General features: G+C 43.0%; 1 long non-coding RNA gene across 4 annotated transcripts in view; it reads right to left on the bottom strand.

Annotated features, from left to right (window-relative positions):
* LOC123788394 (uncharacterized) overlaps positions 1–15,629 on the bottom strand; it is a 96,828-nt gene that overhangs the window by 77,688 nt on the left and 3,511 nt on the right. For 3 of the 4 annotated variants that reach the window (XR_015727874.1, XR_015727872.1, XR_006778492.2), the window contains exon 3: positions 650–792. This is a non-coding gene — a long non-coding RNA (uncharacterized LOC123788394). Of the gene's footprint in view, positions 1–649; positions 803–15,629 lie in introns of all 4 variants that reach the window. The other variant, XR_015727873.1, reaches the window with a different exon arrangement.

The raw sequence follows: 15,629 nt of genomic DNA, 5'->3' as shown, positions 1-15,629 counted from the left end.
AATACCATAAATAATTAAATTTAATTAATAATTTAATTTAATAATCACCTCTGAGATTAGATTATAAAAGACTTTGGCTTCCATCTTGTTCTCTCATTCTCTTCTCTCTCTCCTTTTCTCTCTCTCTCTCATTACTCATTCTGGGGAAGCTGCCATATTGTGAGACATTTAAACAGTGTATAGAGAACCTCACTAGGTGAGGAACTGAGTTATCCAGCTAAAAGCCAGTGAGAACTAAGGCCTGCCAACAACCATGTGAGTGAACTTGGAGACAGATCCTCCAGCCCCAAATGACCGAAGTCCCAGTTAGTAGATCAATTGCAATGTCATGAGACACTGTGAAACAGAACCACCCAGCTAAGCCACTCTCAGATTCCTGACCCACAGAAGCTATGAGATAATGCTCATTGTTTTAAGCTACTTAATTTTGGAGTAATTTGTTATGCAGAAATTGCTAACCAATACGAGGCATGATAGAGTTAGAATATCATAGATTGGTACTGACAAATAATTGGATGTGAACAATGCTCATCAATGACTGCTAAAACCATAAGGCACAAGGCTAAGGGGGAACTTTATAACCAATGGGTCTGCAGGCTGACAATATCGGAATTTAGTAATCAGATTAAAAAAATTTTTTCATACTCACAGTTATGGTTTATCATGATGAAGAGTACAGAGCAAATTCAACAAAGGGTGAAGTCCAGAGGAAACCAAGTACAGACGTCCAAGAGTCTCTTCCAGTGGAGTCACCCAGCACACAATTTCTCCAGCAACAAATCGTGACAATGCCTGCAAAGTGCTGTCAGTCAGGAAAACCTGATTGAATCTAGGAGTCCAGTGTCAGTTACCCAAACTTACAGTGTCTGTGTGACCAAATGTATCACTGGAGCTGCAGACCCCAAGAAAGAAACTGTTTTCATAAACTATCTACACAAACTGGTACAGTGTGAGTAATCAAATTTTAAAAACAACTTTTTTATGTACAATTTCAAACATATAAAAAGTATAGACACTAATAGGCTGGATTCCATATGCCCTTCACTCAAGGATTAACAATTATCAGCTCGTGGCCAATCCTATTGCATCCATAACAGCACCCAACTCCTCTCACTCCATCACCACGCTGGATACTTTGAAGTAAATCCCAGACACCACATCATTTCATCCACTGATCCATCTTAACATCACAAAAAGAGAGACAAATAGACATTATGTGTCTTCTGATGTGATGCAATTAGAAGTCTCCAACATCATCTATGAAGTATTATTGCTAAAAAAAGAAAAGAAAAGAAAAGGAAAGGAAAAGACCTGAACTTGAAATCAAGTCCCAATTCCAAGTTTACAGGAAATACAGAGGATATGTAGGATACCCTACATATAAGTGACTTGATTTCTTCAAAACACAAATGGCTTGAAAAAGTGCACAAATAAAATTAGGAGATATATCAACCCCAGTGATGTGTAGACTATATTCGTCAGGGTTCTTCACAGAAACAGAACCAATAGGATGTATATAAGAGAAGCTTTATTATTGGCATTGGCTCACACGGTTATGGAGACTGACAGGTCCCATGATCTGTGTCTGACATCTGCAGACCCAGGAGAACTGGTGATAAAATTTAGTCTAAGTCTAGAGGCCTAAGAATTGGGGATGCCAATGGCATAAGTCCTAGTCTGAGTATGAATGCTCTAGAGCCACGAGCAAAAATGTCTGGGAGCAGGAGATGATGGACGTCTCTGTCCAAGCAGAGAGAGCAAATTTGCCCTTCCTCTATCTTTTTGTTCAATGCAGGCCCTCAATGGTTAGATGATTCCCACTCTGAACTGTTGAGGGTGACCTTCTTACTCCTACTGATTTAAATGCTAATGTCTTCTGGAGACAACCTCACAGACACACCCAAAAATAACATTTTACCAGCCATCTGAGCATCCCCTAACCCAGCCAAGTTGATACACAACATTAACTGTCACATGAACCCTATTTGGAAATCAATTCAAACAAGCCATCTGTAAAAGACATTGTGAGACAATCAAGGAAAAAGGAGCATGAACTAGATATAAAAGGATATTAAGGAATTATTATTGATTTCATTAGGTGTGATAATGGAATTGTATTGCTTTTTCATTGTTGTTCTTATCTATAAGGATACATATTGAAGAATTTATGGGTAAAATTAAACTGTACGATGCTGGAATTTGCTTTGCTCATCATGATTTTTTTTGCATTTTGACTTTCTAAAATATTATATTAAAATATTACTTATCTTGATTACGGAGTTTTCCTTTAGTTTTGGGCCCAAGGCAAGTGTCTCACTCAACTCACATTAGTCCTGGCCCTGAGGAGACTAAATGTAAACACAGAGGTCAAGAGGTAAGCAATGCAATAGCAGAATGGGATGAACACTATAAAAAGAAGAGTGGTAGAGAATTGGTAGGGAGTGAGGAGAGAGAGATTAGGGGAAAGTGTGTGAGCATGTGGATAGTGGTAGATAGCGGAGGCAGGGTGGGGAATCAGGGAGCTTTCCAAGGAGTTGCTGAAACTAGAGAGAAGTAGAGGGAATTCAGGATAGGTTTTCAGGATGGAAAAGATGTGACTTGCTAATGGCTTAGAAAAAGGAGGGGAGTGAAAGGTAGGAGATTGGATTCGGCTTCAGTAATGGTGAACAGGGGTACCTTTAACTGAGGTGAGCAATATTGGGGAAGAACAGTATTCAAGGGAAACCAAGTTTGACTTTGAACCGTATTAAGTGCGACCGGCTTATAAAAGACACACATAGAGCTGAAAAAGCCACTCACAAAGACAGGTATAAAGAGACGAGCAAGAGACACAAATTTGGATGAGATCACTTATGGAAACAGTGTCAAGAGAAAAATGGACTGGACACAGATCCGACCTCTGGGGCCACCAATACTCAAAGGTCAGGTAAGAAGGGGGAGCCAGGAAATGAGGCTAAGAAGTAGCCATTGGTGAGGTAGGAAGAGAATAAGGAAAACATTTCCTAAAGAAGAACCGTGTGAAATACTGCTGAGAAGTGAAGTAAACTGAAAAAAGAGAAAGAACCATTGGGTGTGGTAACAGGCAACCAAGACTTGGGCAGTTTCCATTGAGTAGGGAGATGGAAGCCAGATTGGAATGAATTGGCAAATGTGTTTGAGAGAGGCAAGGACATGAAGATAGCGAATCTGATAATGCATTTAAGCAGTTCTTCAAGGATGGAGAACAGAGACGTGCCTTGGAAGAATCAAGTTGGGGCATAATCCACAAACCTCAGCTCTACTATTTACCTGCAGTACTTTGTACTGAGTACAGCTCTGGTTCAGGAAGCTGTGGAGACTGATTTCATGAGTATGGAGTACTTTGTGAGAAGATTATAAAAAGGAAGTAATCTGTTTTACATTTTTTTGTATTATAAAAAATATTTTTTGTATATTAGCTTTTAACCAGCTATGACAATGGCAGAGAAGGACATTAGCTAAAAACATTAGGTCTAAATCAGGGGCTGAGTTTTTAAAAGCAAGAATCATTTCTTGGGGCACCTGGGTGGCTTAGTCGGTTAAGTGTCTGACTCTTGATTTTGGCTCAGGTCATGATCTCAGGGTCATGAGATCAAGCTCCGTGTCAGACTGCACTGGGCATGGAGCCTGCTTAAAATTCTCTCCCTACCTCTCCCTCTGCTCCCGCCCACCCACACGCTCTCTCTAAAGGAAAAAAAAAATCATTTCTTAAGGCAGGGATGTAGGGTACAGGTAAGGGAGGGGCAAGGGAAATTGAGCCCCATTCCTGAGCAGAGCATCTGATAGCTGAGATGGGGTCCATTTGGGTCCCAAGGTGTCGGCAAAGCTGTGACCCTTTCTAGAGGCTCTAGAGGAGAATCCAGGTTTCGCCTCTTCCAGCTGCTAGAGGCTGCCACATTCCTTGGTTCTTGGCTCCCTGCCACCTTCAGAGCCAGCAAGCACATCACTCCGACCTCTGCTTTCTTCCCTGTATCTCCTTATCTGACTCCATCTGTTCTGTCGTCTCCCTCTTCCACATTTAAGGACCTTTTTAATATCCTGGCCCTGCCCTTATAATCCTGGATATTCCCCTATCTTCAGCTGGTTAGCAACCTCAATGCCATCTGCAAGCTTATTTCCCCGTTGCCATATAACAGAACACAGAAACAGTTTCTGGGGATTAATGATATGGACCCTTTTGGGAGGTCATTATTTGTCTGCCACAAAGTTCAAAGGCCAGTGTGGCTGGTGGTAGCTTGTGGGGGAATGTTCTCTTCTTCCTGTAGCCAAAGACTATACAGGAGACATGTTGTGCTGGGCCCTAAACTCAACTAAGTGAGTGGCTAAGGGCTTAGCTAAAGTCTCCCTCCAAGTTGAGCATCATGTAACACTTCCTCACTTTTGGCTCTGCTGCAATCCTTGTCCTTTACCCCATGTTAGGGTGGTTGGCAAGGATTGGTAGTAAGTGATTTTCAGAAGAAATACAAATAAGCAAACACTTGATCTCTAAACCAGAGACATTTTCTCTCCGTGACCACGTCCATCCTCTCCTGGAAACCTCTTGGCTCACAAACACTGAACCATCCAGATTTTGGTGGACATCTTGGCATTTGAACATCTACCCCATCCCAGGTTAATGCCAGACTAACATTAAATTCTTCTCATTGACTCCAGGAGGAGGGGAAGCACTGTCTCCCTGAAGCTCTGATTTGTAGATGAGGAAATACAGGATGACCACTAGTTTTGATCTGGGAGTGACCATCACTCCAGATTCCAGGTTTACACAGTATGATAAGATAGTCTCCACGGACGGCTGTCATTAATTCCTTATCTCCCTGAATGTACCTGCTGCTTCTCACATCAAGATGTGGAGTCTAATTCCTCTGCCTGGGCTGGCCCTCGTGTCTTGCTTAACCAAACAGAATGTGATGAGAGTGATATTCTGGGTCTTTTGTGGCTAAGTCACAAGGGTTTTGCTCGATCCTCTTGGAATCCAGCTTATAATTATGAGGGCCCATGTCACATGGAGAAGGCAAATGTGGGCTCTCTGGTTAATAGAACCTGCTGACTTCCCAGCTGAGAGCAGCATCAACTGCAAGCCACAGAAGTGAGCTGTCTTGAATACCTAGCCCAGCCAGGACTTCAGCTGACTCCAGCCCCACTTGTTATCTGAATGCAAAAGCATTCAAGGCCTTAAGTGTGAACCATGCAACTGAGACCAGCCAACTCTCAGAACTGTGAACAATAAAAACAGTTATTTTAATCCACTAAGTTTTGAGGTAGGTTTGTTACAAAGCAATAGACATTTGGGGGTATACCTATACTCTTGGGGGATCCCAGAACACATCTAGACAGTGTGATGCTGGGGAGGCTCCTGAAAAGTGCCAGATATTTATAGAAAAGATATAAAATGTGTGATCAATAAATAATAAAGACTAAGTTCCAGAGGATTTTGGAAGAGGAAGATATCACTTCTGGGGAGCTGATCAAGGAAGGGTCCCTGGAGAAAATGAGATTTAATCTGAGTCTTGAATCCTGGGTAGGCTTTAACAGGTAGAGAGTAGGGATAAGAGAGCATATATACTTGAAAGAAGTAATGTGAACAAAAATGGCCAATCAAAAGAATTAAGGGTAGATGAGAAATTCAGGTAGATTTGCTGAAAACACTCATCTTTCAAGATTCAGTGCAAGGGTGCTCTCTCCCAGGCAGCCTCCTCCACCTTCTCTAATTTTCCTACCTTCTGCCTTTCTTGAACGGAGTTTTCTGCTTTTGTCATAGCATCAGGAATACTTTGGGTTATACTTTTTTTTTAACACTCCTATTATGGTTAGGCTAAGGATTAAGTGTCTATAACAAAGAGTTCCCCAAATACAGTGGCTTAAATCCTGTGGATATTTATTTTTCTCTCCCATATAACAGTTTTCAGAGGAGACCTGCCCCTCATGGTCATTCAAGGACACAGGTCCTTCTAAGTCATTGCTCTGCTATTCCCTTAGGCTATGTCACTAACTTGCAGGGTCGAAACTTGGTCACCAAGCACATCCAGGCTCCGGCCAGTCTGAAAGTGGGAAGAGATAGAGAGAGGAAGCAGGCCTGACATTCCCAATCCAGAAGTGTTATATACCACTTCCTTCACATGCTTTTGTCAAGAACTTGGTCACATGGCCTCACCTAAGCCCAAGGGAGGCTGGGGAAGTATGGTCCAGCTGGACAGCCACATGGAACAGTAATTCTATCACTAGGGAAGAAAGGGATTCGGGGTGGGCAGTAGCAGTCTGTGCCACAGGTGCTCATCTTCCTCTGAGTCTAGGAGCTCCTTGAGCACAAGGAACCACATTTTCTTCATCTCTGGTCTCTGCACCGAGCCTCCTGCCTGACCCAGAGGACTATTCAATCCCTACCTGCTGAATGGATAAAGCTATCACAGTGAATGGCCTAGGCTGGATATGATAAAGGTGCAAGGCAGTGTGGGGACCTGGGAAAGAGAGGACAGATGTGGAAGTATTTAATAGGGAAATGCACAGGGCTTGATGAAGCTTGCCAGAACAGAGAGCTTTTAATGTTATGATCTTTTGTGATCTGAGTTGACAGCTCTTTGGCACAGGTTTAAAGAACTTGAACTGAATACCTCACTTAACAGACATTTATTGAACCCATTCCAAATTTAAGAAATTCCTCAACTGCTTCAAAATCACTTTAGGAAGACGCGTGCCTCGAGCTTGAAGACTTTCAGGGTTCTCTCTCAGTACTAGCCTCTGCTACCGTTACCGGGTTCGAGCACCTAACCACACAGCAGGGTTTTTACCTGGCAACCATTCCACACCATCGAGCATACCTTCCTGCTCCGACCCCACCTCTCTGGAGTGCTCACAGACCCCCAGAAAGTGAATGTGTGCACTCACCCACAGATGTCCAGACACTGTCTCCTTTCTAGAAAACCCGGCTATGTGGCTGAGTGCAGTCTAAACATTATGCTTCAACGCCAGCCCAGGTCTTGGAATCAGCACAGACTGAGTCTGAATTCTGGCTCTGCCCTTTACTACCTATGCTGGTAGTAGGTTCCAGTTACTTCATCTGTTTAAATCACAGCTCCTTCACCTGTAAAATGGGGATTGGAACGGGGCTATGTACTGGATGTGTGAGGATTTAATGAGGTTCTGGGTATAAAGCACTTGGCCCTTAGTATTGCACTCAATAAAGAATAACTCTTCCACTATGATGACAACCAGGTCTTCAGGCCTCCATGGCTTCTCACATCAAAGGCTATAAACAGGTGTAACAGAAAAAATAGTCAGTTATGGCTGTGTAAAAAACTCAAGGGTGCCAATTGGAACCTTAGTAATTTCTTGACCTGGCCTTAATTTCTGACCCCGTGGCTCTGTCCTAGCCTCCAGAGGACAATCCGATTCTGGTGCATGCAGTCCCACCCCAAGATTTCTTGGCCACGTTTGGGATGATTATCAAATTGGAGCTCAGAGCTCCATTTTTACTTTTTTTACATTTTACACTCCTCCCTGATACAGCACAATCCAACAACTTTACTCATCAGCACAGTCACCCTGCAGAGGGAGAGCTGCGTCCCTTGTTTGTCTTCTATGCTTCTGGGACTCATGCTTTTTGTCAGCTACTGCTGTCCTGTGGTTGTGGTGTTCTCTCAGAGATGACGACTCTGAGAGAGGTGGCAGCTCTAGTCAGTGGCACAGTCCGTTTCATCCCATGGATCAGGCCTGTCCCTCTTACCTCCTGGGACCAGCTGAGTTCACTCTCCATACCCTGCCAGGCTAGCTTGTCTCTCTCACTCCTAGCTAACTTGTGGCTCACCACAAGCTCACAGAAGCCCTCTAAGCCATACTTGGTCCTGTGAAAAACTGGCTCCCTCTCATGTACCAATGGACAATGCCATTATCCCTCTTGCTTCCTATTATCAGACGTGCAAGACCCACCTGAGCAACTGCAGCTGGGAACCTGAACCCATACATCTTCCTTCCTGTTAGATCCCCTTGCCCTTGAGGACAGTGCTCCGTCTTCCCCTTCTCCTTTTCCTCTCATGAGAACTCATGCTGAGAGGAGGGTCCCACCCCTTATCAACTTGTTCTTCTTTTATAGCTCTGCGCCTCCGTCTGTCCTCCCCAGCACAAAGCTCCTTTTATGCAGGTGAAAGGGACTTATACACGTGCGCAAACACACACACACACACACACACACACACACACACACACACACACATACACACACACACACACAGTAGAGACCAGTTTTCTGTGTTTGTGCATACTTTCCAGACTGTTTCCCATCTGCCAGGGAACAGAATTGCTTTGAAATGATAAGCTAAGGAGTCTGCCATTCCTGTTAGTAGGTTTTTTGTTTTTGTGGTGGCCAAGACGAGTGAACATGCCATTTGATGTCTCAGCTATCAGTCTGCCATAAATTAATACTTCATGTTTTATCCTGCCTCGTGAGTTACACAGGTTTTTACCAGGTTATTGCAGTTGCAAAGGAGGTCTACCAGCCTGCTCAGTTCCCAGAGTGGGCAGAATCCCCTTCATGGTGCTCCCATTGGCCCTTCTATTTCCCATTCCAATCTTTTCATTTAACTTTTATCAAATCAAAGTTATACATATAATTTTAAAAGTCAGATAATCCTCTAGAACATTAGAAAGGCAGCAGACTTCCGGGCTCCTCTCCTGTCCTCCATTCCATTCTCTCTTTAGTCCTTAGGCTGGTTCTTTTGATGTTTGCCTCTATATTGCTAAAATAGGATCACATTGCTACTGCTCGATTTATAAGCATTATTTACGGATTTCGAAGTAGGGAGATGAAGATAGCACTTCTTCTAAAGACTCCCACACATACTAATTTGCCATCCCTCTACCAATAGTTAGGGTTTACTTTATTTTGACAACATAAATACTAATCACTGGTGAGCTGGATGGTATAGTTTAATTGCCTTTCCCTTCTCAAACAACGTTTTGTTTTCCCTGGAGCTCATAAATGTCCTTTTCCTCCTCCGCTTAGTTTTCTGTGTACTTACATCTAAATTCCTGTCCTCTCCTTGGGGACTTTGCTCCCAGATCCTTCCACCTAACACTCTGGACCACAGCCTTCTTGGCCTATAGCATAGCTCCCATCTCTTATTTATTCTCTCATCTTCTCTATCTTATTTTCTACCTCTAGATGTTTGTTCTACTTCCTGGGATATTTCTTTGGCTTTTTATTTCAACTTTGCTATTGTCTTATACGTTTTTTAATTGTCATCATTTATTTTCTGAGTGCTTTACTTTCTTTCTTTACTTACTTTCTTTACTGACTTTTTTAAAAAAAGCAACCTATTCCTATTTCACAGATTCTATATTATCTTTAATTTCTTTGGGAATATGATTAATTATCATATTTAAAATATTTTCTTCATTCTTGGCATTGTCTCTATTAATACGGAGTCCTTTCCCCCCCCGCCCCCCCCCCCCCCCGTTTATTTTGCTCTTTGCCTTTCATGCTGAAGAACTGCTGCAAATGTCTAGTGGTCCTCACCTTTTCTTTCCTGTTTGGGAGTGCAGTGCTAAAAATCTGATGTTGACTGGTGATCTTGACCTGGAGTAAAGGGGGAGGAAGCAGCAGGTGTCAGTATCTTTTGATGTTTTTTTCTGGACTGCTCAGATTCCCTGCGGAAAGCTCTCCAATCTCCAGCCAGCATCATGGGAGCTGAGTATAGGAAGAGGGCTGGAGAGGAGAGCAGATGGGGGAGGGGGCCGTCTTTTCTGGTCAGTATACAGACTTTATCTTCCTGTTTTTAGTATGGTATCTCAGCTCTCATCAGTGCCTCATGTCTTCTAGTCCAAGACCTCTGTTTTATCCTTCCCAGATCATAAACTTTTAGTTTGTGCTCAAACCGGGGAGAAGACCCTATATGCTCTTCAATCAGTCCTCCTGTTCTTAGCTCACCCTGCATTTCCCTCTTTCTGAGCTAGCTGATGTCTCAACTCCTGACTTAGGTTTTAGCGAAATCGATTGCCATTGATCACCCTCTTTCAGCTTCCAAAATGTAGTTGACCTACCACCACTTCCTTTGTTATTTGGGTTTATACCCTTAAGAAAAAAACGCTTTCCTGCCATTTTAGTAGCGTTTGGGGAGAGTGAAGAGATAAAAACTGTGTTCAATCTGCCATCTTTAAGCAGAAGTGTCTCATTCTATTTTAGTTCTTTCTGGTTTCACTTGGGAACCATCCAAGCTAGATGCTATGATCTAGCATTTTAAACATCCTCTACAACCCAGCTTTTTCCTTCCACTGCTCTGGATCTGCATCCAAATGGGGATTATTCCACAGGCCATCTTCTTTCCTCTTGCAAACAGACTGCTCAACACACAGATCAGTATGACCTCAGACACCACACTCCTCAGTTTCAGCCTCACTCTCAACAGTGCCCAGAAAAGCTTGAAGATCCTTGGTCAAAACCATCTTCCATCCACCTCCCCAGCAATTGCAGACATTCAGCCCTTATACCAATCCCCCAAATCTACCCTACTCCTCTGTGCTTTAATCCAGGAATGACTTTCCTTCATATTTCAAGAAAAAATGGAAGCAACCAAATATGGATTTCCTTAACTTTCTTCCCCTATTTGTCTACCCCATGAAGGAATCTGTGCCTGAAGCCATCGGGAGCCCCTCTTCACCAGAGCAGGGGGCCAGCACAGTAACAGGCTCTGCTTCTGAAGCTGCCAGAGGCGCTCCTCCCACTGTGTTGACCACACTGTGGCTTTCAGAACCAGCTCCTCCTGCCTTTTTGGGACTTATCTCCTCCTGTTCTTTGCATCTTTGACCTCTCTCCTTGTTTTGGCACATTCCTTTCAGCTTAGAAACGACTAAAATGTTTCCACCTCAGAAGCAGCTCTGTAAATCCCATTTAGATATTGTGCTCTCTTTCTCTCCTTACTCTTCCACTGGGCTTCTTGATAACATTGGTGATCATTATCTCCACTTCCTTGCCTTTCCTTACTGCTTTGACCTTTGCACTCAGCCTTCCGCCCACCAGTCTCCCTCACCGATGCCCCCTTGGTGGAAACATGTGTTGGGCATGCTGCAGCTCTTGGCTTACTTGGCACCATTTAGAACGCTGGACCACTGCCTCCCTGACGCACCACTTTTCCTGAATTGCACTACTGCTCTCCTGGTTCTGCTCACTCTCTGGCCACTCCTCCTCTGCTGTAGTTTCTCTTCCTCTCCTGTTCTTGATGTTCATGTGCCCAGCGTTCCATCCCAGCCCTCTTTCCTCCTCCTTCTCCATAAGCTTCTCCCGTTCATCCCATACTAACTACCTGGTCTCTCTTGCCACCTCTGTGTGGATGGCTGTATCTCTACCCCAGTTTTTCTGCTGAGCTCAGACCTGCATTTCCATCTGCTGGCAGGACATTTCTGCCAGGATATTCCACAGGAACCTTGAATTTAGCGTGCCCCAAGCCGAAATCACCATTTCAGAACCTAAACCTGCACAAAGTGCTTTTTGCAATCTGCGAAATCTTGGGGGAAGTTACTGCATTCTCACCTGGGAAACCGGATGATAATACATTCTGTACAGGATTGAATGGTCTCGTTATGTCTCATGACGTATGTCTAGCATTGATCAGAGTGTCTGACATACTGTCCACGCTCAACAATGGCCCCATCATTAGTAGTAGCAGAAGGAGGAGGAGGGTGAGGAGGGTTAGGCACCACCATTACCTGTTCCCACTCCAAACACCTGGGATTCATCCCAGGCCCCTGCCCCCAACCCACACCTCCACCTCCCTGCCCCCTGCCAACCTTACTCAATCTATCAACAAGCCTACTGATCCTATCCCATAAATATCTCTCTTATCAGGTTCCCTGTTCCCATCCTCACTGTCCTGCCCTCCCTGTTTAGTCACAATCCTCTCTCACCTAGGTGTAGAAAAATCATGCTGTCTGGTTTTTCCAGCCTCTGCTGTTACCATTTTCCCTCCAGTCCATCCTCTAAATCTTCACCAAAATGATACATCTAGCATGACTGTCTGACTGTCACATCTCTCCTAAGCATATTTCAGTATAATTGTAATTATAGCAAAGAGGGAGGGAAGCGAAATATTTAAAATCATAACCGACTCCGGCTGCATCATCCCCTAAGGCATGCATTCCTCCTGAGCACAGGGCTCTGTTTGGTAAAACACCTGAGTGGATGCAGAAGGTGAAAAGTTGAGAATATAACAGAAAGAGATAGCTAAACTCTTCTGCAGAGGAAATAAACTGGAATTAGGGGTTTGGAAGGCATCTAGAAAGGAAAGAAAGTTGAGGAAAGCCTTGGGGATGGGGAGATTCCAGCTCCTTATCTCAGTGGGTGGCTGGAGAGAATTAGGTTGTGGTGGAGTGGGGCTGTCCCATAAAGATTAGAGGTGTCTAATATCTCCTCTCAAGATCTGGACTGTTCTGTGCTGCTCTAGAAACCCTCCCATTCTGCCTTCAACCCCACTGCCCTTTACTCGGCCTGGAGGAAAAGTTTTGGATGGCATGCCTGGGAATGGGGAGTTGGGGTGGAGATTGGTGTGTCTGGGGCTCAGCTTTCAGCAAGCAGGGCCAAGAGTCTGCTTAACAAGGGAAGGACTGAGCAAATAAGCAGATACATTGTGGGTAATGGGAGTCAGGTCTCTTACTGTCAGAGAAGAGAGTGGAGGAATGGTGTGGGATTGGAATCAGGAGTATTCATATGAACTCATAGATTTTACAGATCTATATGTGTATGTAGGCATGTAAGTACACAGAATGTACACACATAAATGTGTTTATTTCCATACTCTGTCTCCTGAGAGGGCCTAGAATCAATTATATTGTAGTAGCAATTTAAGCACACCTAGCTCCCAAATCTTGGTTTCTAAATACCATTCTCCACTAAAAGGAACTGGCACTCCTATGAAAAACGGCTGATTCCAAGCTGGGGCAGAAATGTATAAGAGAATACAGGAATATTTTGTTGTTTCATAATGTAAGGAAATGTTCAATGAATGCTAGAGACCTAGCAAAAGAACACAGGAATGAGCTGAAGAAATTCCCACTAGCCAAATCTCAAATATCCCCAAATACATTTTGAGGATGAACATATATAATGATAGTAGCAGATTATAATCCATTGAATAAAATAAGAATCCATACTGATATAAATAAATGAAAAAATAAGTTGGAGAAAAGAGAAAAGCCTCCCTATGGTTAAATGCCAAATAAATATGAAAGGAATAGTTAAGTTAGAAAATCATCAGTGGGTGATCAAACAAGTGGATAAAAGTTTGCAGAGGAACCAGAAATTTACATAATCTCAAAGTATCTCCCCCCAAATTTCTTATTAATCACAAAGAGAAAAATAGTAACTTTAGAGCAAGGAAATGTATCAGACAACACATTAACCAAGTGGTCAAAGATAATATCACCAGAGTGACATCATGTGCCTTCTTCTTCTTCTTCTTCTTCTTCTTCTTCTTTTTTTTTTAAGGTTTTACTTATTTATTTGAGAAAGAGAGAGCGCATGGGGAGGAGGGGCAGAGGGAGAGGGAGACAGAGTTTTAAGCAGACTCCACACTGAGTGTGGAGCCCAATGCAGGGCTCAATCTAATGACCCTGAGATCATGCCCCTGAGATGAGGACCTGAAGTGAAATCAAAGTCAGATGCTTAACCGACTACATTACCTAGACGCCCCAACATCATGTGCCTTCTGATATGATATACTGAGTATACATCATTTCAGTGATATTCCTTTTGAAAATGCATAACCTGAATCTAATCATGAGGAAATACCAGGCAACACCAATTGAGGGACATTTCACAAAATAACTGGTTAAGGTGAAGAACTTCAGGCAAAAGAAAGGTCGAGGAACTTTTAAAAGAGATGGAAAAAAATACCTAAAAAGACATGACAAATAAATGCAATGTGTGATTCTGGATTGGATCCTGGACCAGGAAAAAATAGTTATAAAAGACTTATTGAGACAACTGATAAAATTTGAATATGGGCCATGGATTAGAAAATAGTATTGTATCAATGTGAAATGTCTGTATTTTGAAAATTGCACTGTGGTTATTAAAGAGAAAGTCCTTTTTCTTAGAAAATGCACAGTGAAGCATTTGGGGGAAGGGGGCATTATGTTTCCAACCTATTCTCAAACGGCTCAGAAAAATGCATATCTATCTATCTACCCACCTAACTATTAATGATAAAGGAAATGGAACTGAGGATTTCCTGGAATTTTCAAAAGACATCAGATTCAGGAATCTCCATAAATTTCAAGCAAAGTAAATGGAAAGATAGCCACACTCATATATATCAATAAAATTGCAGAACATCATAAAAAAAAAAAACGAACTTAAACCAGCCATAGAGAATAGACAGATAACGTGTCTAAGTGGCAGTTAGACTTACAACTGACTTTCCAATGGAAATAATGGAAACCAGAAGACAGGTAAGGAACAGTATGTCTGGAATACATGAGATCCCTCAGGGGTCTCTTAGTTTATCATGCCCTGTGAGTAAGGTTAATGGCAAACTATGGCAATTCAATCCAGGAAGGATCAGTAATGGCCAGACCCTTTAGGAAAGAAGATTTGGGTCACCCTCACCAGGTTAAGAACTAGGACCAGCTCCGGAAGTATATAATGGTGTTTAGGAGGGCAATTCAAGAATCTATCAACATTACAAAGTAACGCCCTTTGATTCAGCAATTCCACTTCTGAGAATCTACCCTTCTAAATATATACAATATGCATAAAGATGCATGTGCAAGGATGTGTGGTCTATCATCAGATCCATGAAATCTATCATGGTCCATCCCAACCAAAAGAATACCATGGATAAACCTCTGTATGCTCTGTCATGCAAGCATCCTTAATACCTCAACTTACTTTGATCAGTGAAAATAGCAAATCATGCAGACCGATACCTTTTGTACAATTTCATGTCTATAAAACTGAAAGCATGCATAAACACACAGTTGTGTGTCTGAACACATATACAGACACACGTGTGTGTGTGTGTGTGCGCGTGCAAATATCGAGAGAAAGGGCTATAAGAACATACACCAAACTGGGAGTTGGGTGAGAGAGATGATGGTTTGTATCAAGGAGGATGTTATCTTACTCCATGTACTTCGGTGATGCTTGAGTCTTTCACAACACAATGGGTTAATATATTACTTGTGGATGGAGAACTTTGAAAAGTAAACTGCTCTAAAGTAGACACAGCAGCATTCCCAACTGCTCCTTGCAAAGAAAGGGGACACTTTCAAAACTTAGAGGCACCCCTTTTTACAGCCCTCCCCTAGCTGAGTGAACTTGAGGCCGGGGTGAGGAATTGTTCTCAGGGCTCTGTGGGCAGGCATCTATCCTCTTGGACATGAGCTGGGACTCTGAGTGGAGCATCAGACTGCATGTATGGAACATCCCAGTCATTCCCATTATCTGGGAGGCCTCATCCCAGCACTGCCCCCATGCAGGCTGCCCCAGGGCTCCATTCACCCACCCTGCTGCATCTCTAGCCCAAGGCTAGCCTTTTTTAGGAATAGCAGAAGCAGCCCTGATGATGGTGTTTTCCAGGCCTCTGAAATTTGTCTCCTGAAGTAGAATAAGGTCAACTACAAACAAA

This window comes from Ursus americanus, chromosome 20, assembly GCF_024610735.1.
Source record: "Ursus americanus isolate L20-20 chromosome 20, mUrsAme1.1.p, whole genome shotgun sequence".
NCBI lineage: Eukaryota > Metazoa > Chordata > Mammalia > Carnivora > Ursidae > Ursus > Ursus americanus.
This window is presented reverse-complemented; position numbering and strand designations above follow the sequence as displayed.